Here is a 15,937-nt window from a genome sequence, read left to right as displayed (position 1 = left end):
CACATTAACTTCATCGTTTTCCTCAAAGTACTTTCAGACATGACTTTTCTTGACTGACCTGTTACAGGTGTAGCAGACGGTTCTGCACTTGTTATGTTTTTGCTTTTGGTGAAATAACATGTTCCTCGAAAGTTACCTTGTGGCTGCCGTAAAACAGTTGTTTTTGCTGAAACCTGGCTCTGTGTGGCAGGAGAAGTGGTATGTTTGTATTCTGTTAATTATTTACCTACATAATATATTCAGTCAGGCAAAGACAAAGAGCTGGGTCACACATGTAACGCTGTGTGTTGTGTCACCAAAAGCAGCCCTTGCACAGGTGCGCGAATAAAAAATGCCATTTAAATAATGGGGTTAACTGGGAATATTCGAATATGCAAGTACTTGATTACTAGTACTCATCCCTAAATAAGAGTCCAATGAACAAGCAATCGTTCTTCTATTGGTGTTTAAACCCTTGACACATGCTGCATGACAGCTGTTTGTAATGTTCAAGAACACATTTACTGTTTAGATGAATTTGTACATATCTATTTTTTTTATTGCATATCCAACCTGAAATTTTCCAGTTAAGTTTATATCTTATTTCAAGCAGTCCTTGTGAAGTCAATCGGACATACATTTACATAACCACAATTTGTATTGTTCTTATTTTCCATTGGTTGGAGGGTATGAATACACTGGTACCCAATCGCCTCGACTTAGCGCATACTGCCTCTCCAGCTGGAGCTGGCTTTTATCTTCAACTCTGCATGTGATGGAGAGGCTTCTTGCTGTTAAATCATCTATTTCATGAGTTTCTGGCAGTCTGTCGGGTAAAAAAAACTTCAAGGAGGCTATTAGAGCCCGGCTGTGTTAATGCAGCCACCCATTAAAAAATCTCCATGGAGCTGGGGAGAGTGGACTAATACGCTAAAAGTGTCAGAACACAAACCAACAGGCTCTTTCCTGCACAAATGTGTATCCACAAACACACAAGCATAAAGTGTTTTCTATCTAAGGAAGTGGCATCCCAACAATCGCTTCCACTGCATGGTAAAATAAAATCTATCACATCAGAAATATAGATTTTTTCATGCTTGCTATAAAATAATAGATAACTGAGTGTTAAAAGCCATAACAATGGTGTCGTAAACATGCACAAAACTTCTGTAACACAGGCCCACAGAGGCACCTGTTGTAACGCTCAGATTGCAGCAGCCCCAAGATAGTTGGTCATCGCCAAGCGCCCGCTCACGTGAGCTCCTGTGGGTTGGGACTGAGCCGCCTTCTGCTGGAATACAAACAGGACTTTTATAGGCATGTTTACGAGCAGGTCGTCGTAGTCGCCCCCCGTTTAGGGACAGGCCGGGTTGAGCAAGGCTGGGGCCAAGCTAGGCGAAGGGGGGGTGGGGGTAAGGCAAGGATTGATGTCAGGCAGGACAGTCCAGCCCTGTCTGGGCGTCTGGGTCATATACCATGGCCTCTGCTCTCTCTGGTTTCAGCTCAGGTTGCTGTTTCATGTGGGCTCTCCTGCAGGGGGACACTAACTGTCAACATAGCTCCTCTGTGAATGGCATAGGTCAGTGCACACATGTGGTTGGAGGGTGTCTAGTTGGTGCTCACGATGGATCATGTAGAGAAAGCCCCCTGCTGAGGAAATGAACCCCATAAATAAGAGCTAAACGTGCTGCATTGCAAAAAAAGAAAAAGTGCTCCAAGTAATATTGCAATCACATAAGGGTTTTACTTTTAAGGACAGGATGAACATTTAGCAGAGGCATGGCTGCTTTCTAAGCTCCTGTATTGAGTAGTATTACCACAGCTGTGCTAAAGGCCAGATGAGGCCCTGACTCCATGGGCTAAGGAATCATTATGGGCTCATAAAGGGCCCTGCGCCAAGCCTCCACTCAATAAACTTGGATCCACATGGAGCCAATGCAGCTGATTAATTAGTCAAGCAATCAATGGGCTGCGCCTTCCATCCACTGATTTCCTCTAGTATTTTGCCCAGGTACTGCTGCAATTACTGCACACGTACAGACAGATGCATGCATACTGTTTGCAAGCAAGTATACATACACACACAGACGAGCAGATACATGCTTTCACTCCCTTACACTCACACACTTGACTTCGAAACGATAATGAGATACATAAAAACAAAGAAAAACACTTTGAATTGGGGATAAGAGGCGACAGGGAATAGTAAGAAAGTTCTCACCTTCAAAGTGGTGAGAGCAGGCTGGCTGTCAGTCAGGAGAGGGAGGTGCCATTTGAAGGATCAGTCATCCCTGACAGTGCTGTCATGGAGAGCCTTAATTAGCCAGGATTACTTCCTCACTTAATGAAGCATGCGCTGCTTCGTCTCGGACCAAGTACTACTCTCCCCTCTCCCTGCTTTCCCTCCCTCAGGTTTTCTCCACCATCTATCTCCTTCATTCTCTGCAGCTCCTTCCTGCTCAGTGTGCTGCTCTCCAGGCTCAAATCTCTCCTCATATTGGAGACTTCTCACATCCCCCATCATGGATGCTCTGTCACTTTTGCTAGCCCAAGTGGGTGTGTGTGTTCACTCCCCCTTCGACTCTTTTTCCTCTTCATGCATCCTGGGTTTCCTCAGTTGCCCCGTACACTATTTGCAGTTTCACTCAACCAGTGATCAGGCGCCATGCTTGGAGCTCCTGGTTTGTTTTTTGATTCTTTGATTGGCAGCCTGACATGCAATCTTTGCAACAATTAAATTCATGGTCCTTCAAAGCCACTTTTCAATGATGCCTCCTGTGAGTTTTGATCTGACAGAAGAAGACGTTACAGTAGGTGAAGGTAATTCTTCAGTCTCAATTTTTAAAGTTGGACAGTTTGGAAGTTTGTGTACCAACTTTACCAGGTACAAGTGCAAACTCTGTCTCGAAGTCCCTGAAAATCCCCATGATCAAAAGCCTTGCTGGTATTTGGTATGGCATTACTCTTAACCAAATAATCAGAATGTAAATTACACGAGAAGCAAATTTCCATATTGACAAAAAGGCCAATTTAAGAGTGAAAAAACTGGTGTACCTTGAATGTCCACTTGAGGATGGCTGGGTCTGAAGTCAAATGCTGCTTGCTTTACACAGGCTGCAGATTGAGGATTACATTTTTCAGATTGCAATCCTAAAATCCTTTTGGCTCGTGACAGCACCACCTAGTAGTGAGTAAGAACTGGATTTTCAGCATCGTAGGGCATGTTTGGTGTGTAGCTTGACCATTATTGGTGTTTGACTTAAACACCCCAAGTGTTGAACTGTTATGCTAATCCTTACCATAACTGTCAAAACAAAACAAGGGCACTACAGATTAGGGATGCACCAATCCCGACCCGGGTACAGGGTATTGGTCCGATTCAGCCCCTCAAAGCTGTTTTGGGTATCAGTGGGAAGGGGCCGATCCATGGTGCTGATCCAGGAAACTGGCTCTATATGCCTTTTGTGTAAAAGCACTCTGGACTACTTGATTTGGAATGATACCACAGACTCTATAAAACATGGATGTAGTCTCGTCGACGTCACCCGTCTGTTTCTGAAACGGAAAATGAAGCACATCGGCTATAGTGGCCATATTGGAAGTGGCAAGGGCTTTGCCTACAGCCATAGGACGCCTGTCGGTCACGTGACCCTTAGCTGTGCCTCTTGTTGGGGGAGCTCGGGATCTTAACATCCTCCGAACGGCCGAGTTAGAAAAAATTCACCCCCAGTACAGTGGGAGCCGGTAGTAAAATAAGCGACTCAGACAGGAGACATTTTTTGAACCAGGCTGTAAATAGGTTAATTTCTGCTTTGAAAATAGGTGTGTATGTGACTCCTGGTACTTCCGGAGCCAGCCTCAAGTGAACACGCAAGAAACAGCAGATTCTAGCACTTCCGCATCCATCTCATATTCTTAGACTGGGGGTTGCCGCTTGAATGATACCTCTGGTTGAATTTTTTTTTTTCTGCATTACCAGTCTACAGAGTATAAAAGTTTACAATTGAATAGTGATTTCTGTACATTCTAAAGCATTGTTTTAACAAAACTGCTGGGAAACATTCAAATATTTTAAAGTTTAAATAAATATTGATGTCAGTAACTCCGTACTTAGTTTTTGCCTTCTAACCAGTCTCTTTCCACAGTAGTGCAGGTAGGTTATTATTTAACACATTACCCAAAGCCCAGGTATTGATGTAAGTATCAGTATAGAAAAATAGTCGGATTGGTGCATCCTTGCTAGAGATGCAGTCCCAAAATTTAGGTCCAGAAATTGCAGCATCTGTCTCTGTAGATGCGTACTAGTGGCACAAGCTAAGGCATCGCCATTAGAGCCCCAGTAAATATGCACTTGGCGTCCATGCAGATTCTCATTCATCCCGGGCAAGGTTATTCTGAAGACTCAAAGAACAAGGAAATTGAAGCTTCTTGGATGGGAGGCAAAACGTTTCCCCAAACTCTACACAGTCCTGAAAGTCTTGTTCTCTGAGTCTTCAGAAAACTCTTTAAGGCATTTCCAACATGATCATGTCCATTGCTGGACTTACAGCTCTTCTTCAGAGCCTAATGAATGATGTCTCAGGGATTACATCTTTATTTCATGTAGTCCATATGTGCAAGTCTTTTAGTAAACGACACCAAATCTACATGGCAACGTTTTTCTGCCATTTGTGTGGCTTCAACTTTGGGTCCCAATTGGGAAGAATGTGCTCAGGTTTTCACCAAAGTCATTCAATCAAGATTTTCCTGTGTTGTTCGAACCAAAATGAGAAGTGTGAAACTCCCCCTGGACCCTGGTACGGCCCAAACAGCCAGACCATGACCTCAACCAAAAGAGATGAGGACCAAACCGCACCATGGTCTGGTTCATGCCCAGTGTGAAAGCATTGTTTTGAAAGGGTCGGACCTTTGTACCAATGACAAGAAATTATGACATGATTTTCGAAAAAAAGGTTCATTACGTAAGGTCTGTTAGTTTGTTTGCAATAAGAACTTTGTGAAACCACAGACTGAACCAAGTGTAACAAATGTAACAAAAAACAAGGACCTTGTCCCAGACCATGGTCTGGAATTTCAGGTGTGAAAACACCATAAGACTTGTCAAAACATTTTTAGAGACAAACTCTGACAAATATTTCCATCTGGGAGGGCAACCTGTGCTCCATATGACTCCATTTCAGATCAATTTTTGTTACATGTAGGGATGCACCTGCATGATTGTTTCATGCAGTATGGCCATGTGCAAAGCAGGGGAGACATTTATAAGTGTGACAGGCAAAGTTTTTACAGTCTGCAGTGTCTTAATTATTTTTTTTTGGTGGTAAGGGATATAAATTTTCACTCTGGCGTTCAATTCGATATCATACATACATTTTGCAGATTCCAGCCATTATCAGCCATTATTCCTGAGACTTTTAAATCATATGAGTAACTATTTTAGACCTGATGACGGACTGCAGGACATGATGGAATACTTGAGAATGACAGTGAGGATGGGGTAAGGAGGGGGAGCAGCAGAGAGTGGTGATCGAGAGGGCTGACTAATAAAGCAGTGAGAGGATGGGCAGACTATGAAGGGAGGAGGAGGAGGAGGAGAAGGAGAGGAGTGAAGGAGAGGTATAGGTTCGCAGGAGCAAGGAGAGCAATTTGCCGCCACAGCGCACACAATGTCCCCTCCATGCCTGTGGGCCATGTGAAGACTGCTCCTTCAATTACACTTCACACTGGTCAGGGAGAAAGAGGCGGACGGGACGGCCAGACAGACGGACGGACGAGAGAGGTATGAGGAAGATATTGAGACAGAGACAGATATGGTCACAGATCTTGATGTTGATACAGACACCAAGACCTGGATACAAAAAAATAATTGTTCCAGGCATGGTGCTGATATACGTTTGGTGATGTCTCTAGATCAATAATCCAGAAAAGTCTGAAAACTCAGCTGATCCTCAGTTTAAGAGCTATTTGTCCAAATTCCTACAGCTGCATGTTTTGATATACCTGAAAAAGAAATCTGGTGTCTCTTTAAAGTGAGACTGGTGTCTGACGGGAACAAAACTGTAGAAGTAATGGGAAAGTAAAGAGCTGAACAACTTTGGAAAACCTTGGGAGTTCAAAGATGGGTTGATAGATGACAGAAAAGATTGATACTTTTTCTTTTTTCACTTCAGCAGTCGACTATTTCTTCTTTCTAAACTTAACCAAGTAGTTTTTTGTGCCTGAAGCTAACAATAGAGGAAAACAATCTATCAGTTATTTTTGTTAGAGCTTTGTTTTGTGTTTGACGTGAACTGACAAAAGATGTGATCCGATCAGAAATCCTTTGGATTTGTTTTTTGTATTTTGTTTGTTTAAAGTTGTGGAAGGCAATTACAAACATTTTTCTCAAATCTTAACTCAAGGTTCACCAATCTGAGAGATTATGTTTTCTGCTCAGCTTTTGTTTGGTTTCAGAAAGTTTTAACACCAGCCAAAGTAGACAGAAAGCACAGGAACAGCAACAGTAATACCTGTGCTCAAAGGGCACTTCAGTGTTCTTGTATTGGACTGTGTGTCCACACTGTTCCGACTTATTGAGGACAGATTAGGATCCAAAATAGAGCCACTGACACTAAAATGTTCAGATTTTCTTTTCAAAACATCCAACTAAAGTGTCTCTACCTCAAACAGTTCCTACCCAACACGCACCTTTGTACTCCAAACACAAAACCGTCAGTTTTTCTCTGAAAATCAGTGCAGTGCTTCCTCAAAACAATATCTGTGTTTTTCAGCAGAAAACTTTTATTTATTTATCTTTTCAAAGCCACTGATGGAAACGTGCCACCCATGTTCCAAAACGCTCCCACAGGATCATCCTAATAGGCATCAAAATGCTGGAGGAGAGTAAGACATCGGCTCCTCATTGGACGGGACAACAGGCACAGAGGGACCTCCAGCAGGCTGCTGTCAGCTGGCCAGATGAAGTGATAGAAAGACCGCAGCCTAACAGCTAACACGGCTAACAGTTATGAAGCCAACACAGTGCCTGAGTGAGGGTGACAGGAGGGCATGTTCTAATACAGGCCACAGTCAAGATGGAGGCTGGCTCCCCCTCTCCCTACACCCCTCCTCAATACGTCTCCACTCAAACATGCCCACCAGGCATGGGCCCGCCGATGAAGAAGAAGAGGAGGAGGAGGAGGAGGGAGGTGGAAGGCTGGAGGGATTGAGGGATGGAGGTGGAGGTTTGGGAGTGTCTGGGGCGGGAGGCGTGGAGGGGGTGGGGGTGTCTGTATCAATCCGTCACAAGCTGACAGCTGACTCCTGTGCCCGCCGTGGCCACGGGCAACTGACCAGAACCAGGCCAGAGCTGGCCAGCTGTGTGTGTCCGTGCATGAGTGTGTGTTTGTGTGTGCACTTCCAACCCCAGCAGCCCTTCGACACAACCACACAAATATACGTCTTCTTCCGTCATCTTCCACCCAACAGTAGCCATATCCTTTCTCGCCATCTCTCCCCCTTTCTCTGCCTCGCCCTGCCTCCCCAGCCTGTCCATGACATCTTACAAGTCAATCAATCAGTTTCAGTGAGCTGGCATGAGAGCACTGCATTTATCCCGAGCACACCCTGCCTGTCATACTTGCTGAAGTATTTTTATTTAAACTGACCTTCAAACCAATCCACTTTTCTCCCCGTGTAGCGCCTCAGGTATGTGCAACAACATGAGAGAGTCTTCACAGACCGAGGAATGGCAGAGAGCAACATCTGGTGTCTTTCAGTTCCACCCTCAGCAGCTTCTACCTGGGCTCCTGGTATTTCAAAAAACCTCTGTCTGCACAATGCCCCCAGAAAATAAAGCGATTGTTTCATCTGCATCCATCTGTATGTGTGTCAGCCACGGTGTGTGTGTGTGTGTGTGTACCAGGGTTCATGCAGACGTCTAGATTCTCTCTGTTAAAATGCTCCATTGATCTTCTGCAGCTGAGTTTAAAGCGTTTACCACCAGAGCTTTGGACAGTGTGTCGAAATGCATGCTGCTGTGTTTTTAGTGCAAGGTGAGATTTTATAGAAATTAAAGATTAAACTACTTTCTGATAAAATAATGTCAGAAATGTCATCCACGTTTCTACATCTTTCTTTGAGATTCTTGTGCTCCATATGTTTCAGTGTTTATTCTACATTCTTTGCTCCAGTTACACACACACACACACACACACACACACACACAAAGACACAGATTTTAGGGGGGCCCTGCGTCTCTCATGTCTGTTTTTTCGTCCTGATTTTACCCCCCTCATCCCATTCTTCAACTAACCTCGCCCCCGAGCCCCTCCCTATCTCATGCCCAGAGCCTCTGCTCCACCACCACAACCACCCCCACCGGCTTCTGACAGTACCTCAGCGGGAGACCGCAGCCCTGATGGATGCCACAGATGGGCCTTTCCCTTGGAGCTCCCAGCCTCGGCGCAGTGTGTGCTCGGCGGGGTCAGAAGCCAGGCCTGCCCATGAAATGCATGTTGTAACAGCAAACAAAAGAAGGGCCCCCGTCCCCACCGACAGCCACAGCACGCCGTTTTAGCCCCCCTCAACCATCCCCAAAAAACAGGGGTGAAAGCTGTGGAGGGAGCCAGGGAGGGTGGGCAAGTTAAAGGGGTGCCAGAGGGTTAAAAGTCGGAGGGGGTGGTGGGTCACAGAAAAGAAGGAGCAGCACTTAAAGCAAAAAACAAGAGAAGATGTGATGGGACATATTCAGCTGGGGTGTCAGCTGGATGACTTTGCTCTTTTGTCTTTTTGCTCTTTGTACCATGTAAATGTGTCCCTGTCGCCTGTGTGGGAGATCAGCTTTCATGCCACTGCACACGAGTGTGTTTATAATGGGGCAGCTCAGAGCGTGTACATGTGTGCTAGTCGTATTTCTGCATTGTGATGCATAGTTGTTGTTCTGTTGGAGGTCCACCCACATCCCACACAGTCCTCAGCAGCCTCATTGCATGTCAGCCTTCTCAATAGATATCCTGAGTGACACTGAGAGACAGGCCCTCAAAGTGCAGCTCCCTCAGAGTGGAGAAGAAAAAGGCTTTGATGCTCGGGGTATCACTTCCAGCATCACTTCACACTCACTGAGGGAAGCTGCTATCAGCTTGGACTATTGGATAGACCCTCCACTGGGTGTGACTAATTACATAATGACTCATTACTGCACTTTGGATACTTAACATACAATAGATAAAAGGACTTCAGATGAAGAGATGCACAGATTGATGAAGAGATGGACGAGATGCTCTGAGTGTTACACAGCACACAACAGGGAGTTACTTGTAAGTAAAGGTGTAAAGGACCCTAACTCTAACCTTTAAATATTGGCGAAAAATTCCAAAGATGCATAAAATAAATCAAGTCTATAAGAAAATCAAAAGGATTGAATTTTAGTGCGTGACAACAGAAACTCCACACAAAATATTTGTTTTCCACAAGTCTGAGGCTGATTCAAACAACAGCTCTGTATAACTCACAGCCGGATTTGCAAGGTTCAGCTTGAAGACGTATCAGACTGGTTCAGTGCGTCTCCTCTCTTATGCTGCATCGGGGCACAGAAGGCTGCTGTCATTAGGAGATCATAACTTTGACACACAGCTGTCTTGGCATGACGTACTTTAAGTAACGTTAGTTACATTTGATCAAAACTACAGCAAGGCAGCGTCAAACCGCCTGTTTCAGCATGTTTGCCCTGCTTCAACATGATGTCTGTATCGGACTTTGAGAAAACGCTGTCAATCAGCTGACACTTGCGCAAGCTCAAGTACTTACTCTACTTCAATGGAGATCTACCAAAAGCCACTTCTAGACAAAACAGTTAAAGCATAACTACAGGTCTGGTATGCTTACTACAATATTTTCAGGCTCTCACCATGTAAACAGATTTTTTTTTCTACATTTTTGCATTTTGGGGTGAAATGTTGTGTAAGCAGAGCCTGAATGTTTAGAAAGTGTGCACTTGATTTATTCAGCTAGCCTGGACGTGGATGGATGTCAATTTTTGTAAAGATAGGATATTAATTTCAAAGACAAACTCTATGCGATTAATTAGGCTGTGATACTATGAATATATATTGTAAACCCTAATATTACTCCTAATTCCAAAGATAATGATGACAATCATGTGCTGGGGGCGGCTGAACCTTTTTTTGTGATACTGTGAACAAAAGTTGTTTGTTATCATGAGTACCTCCTATTGTATCATGAGTGGCCAGTTGTTCAAAGAATTGGATGCCAGCGCATCTCATGACAATCATTTTAAACAGTAACGGGGTGCTAGAGGGCTGTGTCGGGCCAAAACTACTTGCCATAAGTCTAAAAGTCTCTGAATTTTTGGCAGAACTCTCTGTGTCTCATTGTGCTGACTCTGATCGCGCTCCATGTAAACAGATGCATCACGATGACGTAGGCGGGCCATGCGTGTGTTTGATGCCTGCTAAAGCTTTATCTACTTTATCACTGTAGTGGTTAAACAAGTCAAGTGCAAAATACAATTAAAAATATCAACACTAAATTCGAAAAAAATTTGTTTTATTTGACCAATTTTAAAGTTTCACTACATTTTCTTCCTGAAATCCACCTTTAAATCCTGATCCCTGTTGGGGTCAGGATATTCCTGTTTTTTTTTGGGGGGGGGGGGTTTGGATCAAAGTGATCCAAATCCTACTGAAAAGTTCTGAACAACACAAACCGAAGTTTCGATGTGGATTCAAACTAGAATTAGATTATGTGATCTAATCAGATTTTGAAATCCTTCTTTCCATTTTGAACAACCCATTTTCAGGATTTAATCCAATCTGATAACCAAAATCCGATTGGACTGCCTTGAACAATTAGCCCGGGTTTATTATTTCGCACCCCTACTTGTAAGTGAGGAAACTGATGAACACCCAGGTCTTGAGTTCAACAATGCTTGATGAACTGTCAGTTATGGCCAATGATATAATATTTGATCCTTTCATATAAATTTTAAAATGCTAGAAGAGGAGAAGGGATTTTTCTTTTTTAATTATGAGAAAGAAAAGTCAGTATTCTATCCTAAGAGCAAGAAAATGATCAGTGGCTTCGATCCAGAAGGATCAGTGTGACTGATTCATCAGATATTTCTTTTCCATACATTGCAAAGCAACCAACCCTCAGTGTCCACAGTCTTGTCAGATAGACATTTCTGTAAATGCTGTGTAAACAAATCAAATTGCTATCAACTGTGTACTAGAGAACACCAAGAGACACCTGAGATAAAGGTATTTTCTAACTGCCGGCGTTAATGAAGTGGTAACCTCCTGTCTTTAAAAGAAGCCAATGTGGAGTGTCTTCTTGTGGCTGGAAACACATGTACACACCTTCAATAAGATGGCCTGGCGTTCTAGGCTGTGCTCCATGAGGTTCTTTGTGCAGGTGGGTTCGAATCCAGCTTGTGGCCTCTTCCTCGCATGCCACTCACCACTCTCTCCCTGTTTCCTAAATCCACTGTTCTCTCCTGTCTGATTAAACAAAAGATTGATTGATTACAAAAAAAGCCCATGAAAAATAACTTAGAAAAAATCTGATCTTTAAAGCAATCAACATGTTTACAGCAAAGTTCAAAGACATGACTGTCTGAATAACTAATTTCTCTAACAACACACGCTGCACCAGGGGTCCAATTTTTTTTTTAACTCCTCAGTTCAGAAAATATTAAGATTATGAGTTCTGCTTAATTAAAGGCACAGCTGACCAGATGGACAGAAAGCACACTCAGTACAATCACAAGCACTGAGCAGTCTGACTAAAGCGATGGCACGATTGTGAAGCCACAGAAAGGAGACGCAGTTTTGTCTGCATATCCATGCAGAAAAGACAATCAGACTTCGGACCAAGAAGGTCTCACTCCACTTTGATAGGCAGCGCTGTGTCCTTTTTTTGACATGCGAAGCTGCGGGTGTATCAACCTAGTTTTGGTTCAGCTGAAGAAGAAGCAATATTCTAACAACAATGGTGGAGATGGATGCTACTGTAGGTCTTTATGTTTTTATGTATGTGTGGTGTTTGTTGTGTTTCCTCTCCAGGAAACGCCAAGATGTACCAAGACCTGCCAAGTCCTGCAACACCTAACCATTGTCAGATAGCAATCCCTTTATCTAGGTGTGTCGATCAAGCTATGCCTTGTCCGATTTTGGTTCAACGAAGATGTTTACACGCATTCCAATACACCAATCTCATGCCGACTCAGCTCATAGTCTGATTTCTGAAGCTGCGTGTAAATGTACTGACTGTAGCTGTTAGCTAAAGTGGGGAAAATAAGTATTGGACGCGTCAACTTTTTTTCTCATAGCATTTATTTCCAAAGATGCAATTCAAACAAAATTTCTACCAGACATTAGTATTAACTCAAATAATCCACACATGAAAAGAAATCACAACATTCAGGTCCATAAATAATGATTATGTGGAATTAAGTACCATAACACAGGAAAAAAGTATTGAACACACTATGGAAAGGCTGTATACTTTGGCAAGAAAATGCACTATACATCGTTGTCCTGCTGGAAGGTCCAGCCACGTCTCATCTTCATCATCCTGGTGGATGGCAGCAGATTCATATCAAGAATTTCCCCATACATGGCTCCATTCATTGCTCAATTATATGAAGTTTGGTAATACCATGAGATGAGAAACAACCCCATGCCATGATGCTTCCATATCCACACTTCACTGTTGGTAAAGTGTTTTTTGGGTGATGTGCAGTGCCATTTCTCCTCCAAACATGGTATGTAGTATGACAGATGAAAAGTTCAATTTTGGTCTCATCTGATCAGGCAACATTCTCCCAGTATTCTACAGGCTTGTCAAAACGCTGTTTAGCAAACTTGAAACGAGCTTCAACATGTCTTTTCTTGAGGAATGGAGTCTTGCGGGCTGAGCGTCCATAGAGGCCATGGTGGTGGAGTGCGTTGCCTATTGTTTTCTCTGTAACAATTGTACCTGCTGCCTCCAAGTCTTTCTGGAGCACTTTCAGGGTGGTCCTTGGCTCATTGAGTACTCTTCTGACTATCTTTCTGACTCCGTGGTCAGAAATCTTGCAAGGAGCTCCTGTGCGTGGCCTGTTGATGGTAAGGTGGTGCTTCTTCCACTTGTGAATAATGGCCCCAACGGTGCTGACTGGAATATTTAGGTGCTTTGATATAAGTCTGTAACCAGTTCCGTTCTGATGGTGAGCAACAATCAGGTTGTGAATGTCTTCAGAGAGCTCTTTGCCTTTACTCATCATGAGGTTTTTCATATTTAACTGCTTAGTGAAAAAACTACCTTTGTTATAGGACCATAAATTTGTTGTAGCCCAGCTGATGTTGGTTTGCACTAACTGGAAGTTCAAGTAATAACTACTGACAGATTTCAGGTGGTATGGTGCATTTCCTTGCCACAGTATACAGCCTTTCCATGGTGTGTTCAATACTTTTTCCTGTGTTATGGTACTTAATTCCACATAATCATTATTTATGGATTTGAATGTCATGATTTCTTTTCATGGATTATTTGAGTTAATACCAATGTCTGGCAGAAATTTCATTTGAATTGCAGCTTTGGAAATAGATGAAATGAGAAAAAGTTGATGGGTTCAATACTTATTTTCCCCATTGTAGTAGGCTTAAACCCCGCCTCAATGCTGTCTTTTTGCCTTATGCAATGTTGTGAGGTTGTGAGGTAGAGTCAGCATTTCCAACATGGCGCTCACTGATGACAGGCTTCATTGCTCTGCTTTAGAAGAAGAGGGCTGACATCATGGAGACTACATCCATGTATTATACAGTCTATGGTGTTAACACAATTTAAGTTACTACACAGATATGGAAACTATTGATGCACCACTATCTCTACTTTGTTAAACTACTACCAAGCTCTAAGATCAATAATCACCACCAGCCCTTTGTTGATCTTCCTCATCCATGTTTCTGTAGTAAGATGAGATATACAGTTATCTCCTCTTTGAACCTCATGAACAACTGCTCCTCATCCATGTTTCTATGGCAGGAATATAAAAAGAAACAGAGGGTTGAGGTTAAAACCATAGACTGTGTAGTAAATGAACATAGTCTCTGTACCATCAGGTTGCCACTTGGTTAAAACAGCACATTGCTTTGCCTTACATTGCTATTGACCAGTTCAGTTAAACAACAACAACAACAACAAAAAAAACCTCTTGATTTTGAGCTGTCAGGACAGGGTGTCAGAGTTTTCTCTCAGAAATCTGAAGAGAGATTTGAGCACTTGAAAAAAAGTCGGACAAAAACAAAAAATGTAACTGACAAATGTTTGATCGTTTCTGAGCTGTTTTGTTCAGTACAACACAAAGCATTTAGTGTATTCTGTAGTTGTCATTGAAGTGAAATGATTTTCTTTTGTTCACATTTTCCACAATCTGGATGATAGATTCAGACAGAAACACACATGTAAAGATCCAGTATAGACATAGACCTCCCACCTTGCCTCTCTTTTAGAGCTGTGTGTGAATGTGTGTGAGTGTGTGGCTGCATTAAGTTGAGCTAAGCTGATCCTAGTTAGATTCCAGCCTGTTGGAGCTGCGAGTAGACCAAGCAGCACAGCCAGCCTCTGGCTATCCACTAAATTAAAGGCCTAATGCACAATCCTTCGTGCAAGCTGACAAACTAATGAAATGGAGAAGTAGAGGCCCCCCGGGAGGATTGGGCGGCAGATGAAGACGCCTCCAATGAGGGATTCAACCCAGGAGCAACCTCCACACCTTGTCTTTTCCATCCGCGCCCCACTATCTCTCTCTGTCTCTTTCTTGCCCCTTCTCTCCATTTTTCTCTTCCTATTGCACACTTTCTGTCGCTCTGCACAAATCCCTCAGTGTCAACAGTAGGTCTAAGTGCATGGGAAAGCTGCAATAAAAAAATGTGTGTGTGTGTGTGTGTGTGTGTGTGTGTGTGTGTGCGTGTGCGTGTGCGTGTGTGCGTGTGTGTGTGTGTGTGGCACTGGACTGTCAATGTGTGTGTTTCTGATATGTGACTCCAGAGAGAAAGAGAGGTGTGGCAGGTTTTTTGGCACGGTCTGTTTGTTGCCACCAAACATGACGGTCCCCACAGAGGACTGAGCAGACTTAACCCACTAACCTTGAAAGAGGTGCTTTGTCTATAAATAACTCCCACCAATTAAAGCTGTTTTTCTGAGTCCTCCCCACTGAGCCCGGCACCCTGAGTCCCTGACGACTCATCTCTGGAGCAGCGCAGCACAGGAGCCACAACCCTGCTAATTAGAGTCGCTATCATTCACCTGCCCCTGTCTTGCTGCTTGGCCCTGTAGTCACTGACACACAGCACACAAACACACATGACTAAATACACAAAACACTTTTATTCATCCATGAAAACACTGCTACATTACAACACCTAAAGCAGAGGATTAGCCCTGAGGAGACGACTCGATAATTTCATTATTTGCCCACTCAAACGACACGCGTGTTTCACCAAAACTGCAGATAACATACTACATGTGGAAATTTAACATTTAAAAGAGGATGCGTCACAACCCTCCAGTGCTCTTGGCGAGTGAGGAAAGGCAATCGGAGACGAGGGAGAGAGAACACTACAGAGGGAAATGGGCTGAATTACACTTTAATTGCCATCGCTATTAATTAGAAGTCTCGGAAATCTGTTGCGGTTTGGGTCTTTTCCTCCCACCCGCTCTCCCTCTGGTTTGCCATCCTTATGAAGCTATCTGTTAACATCTTAATTGCCGCCTGGTCGGCTGTTTTGTTCTGCGGACGCCACGATGAGTTTAACACAGCACCACCTGACATCCAGCAACAGAGGCTTGATGGAGAGTTAGCCTGGTGGTCGGTTCAAAAAAAAATCAAAGGTTTTCTTGTGGGATTAAAACTCTTATTTTGTTTTTTCAGCACGTCAAGGAAAAACGAGGCATAAATAGAGAAGAAACATCAAAT

Source organism: Halichoeres trimaculatus, unplaced genomic scaffold (genome assembly GCF_033239565.1).
Source record: "Halichoeres trimaculatus isolate MK-OKI-2021-1 unplaced genomic scaffold, fHalTri1.1 fHalTri1_scaffold_5, whole genome shotgun sequence".
Classification (NCBI taxonomy): Eukaryota; Metazoa; Chordata; class Actinopteri; order Labriformes; family Labridae; genus Halichoeres; species Halichoeres trimaculatus.
This window is presented reverse-complemented; position numbering follows the sequence as displayed.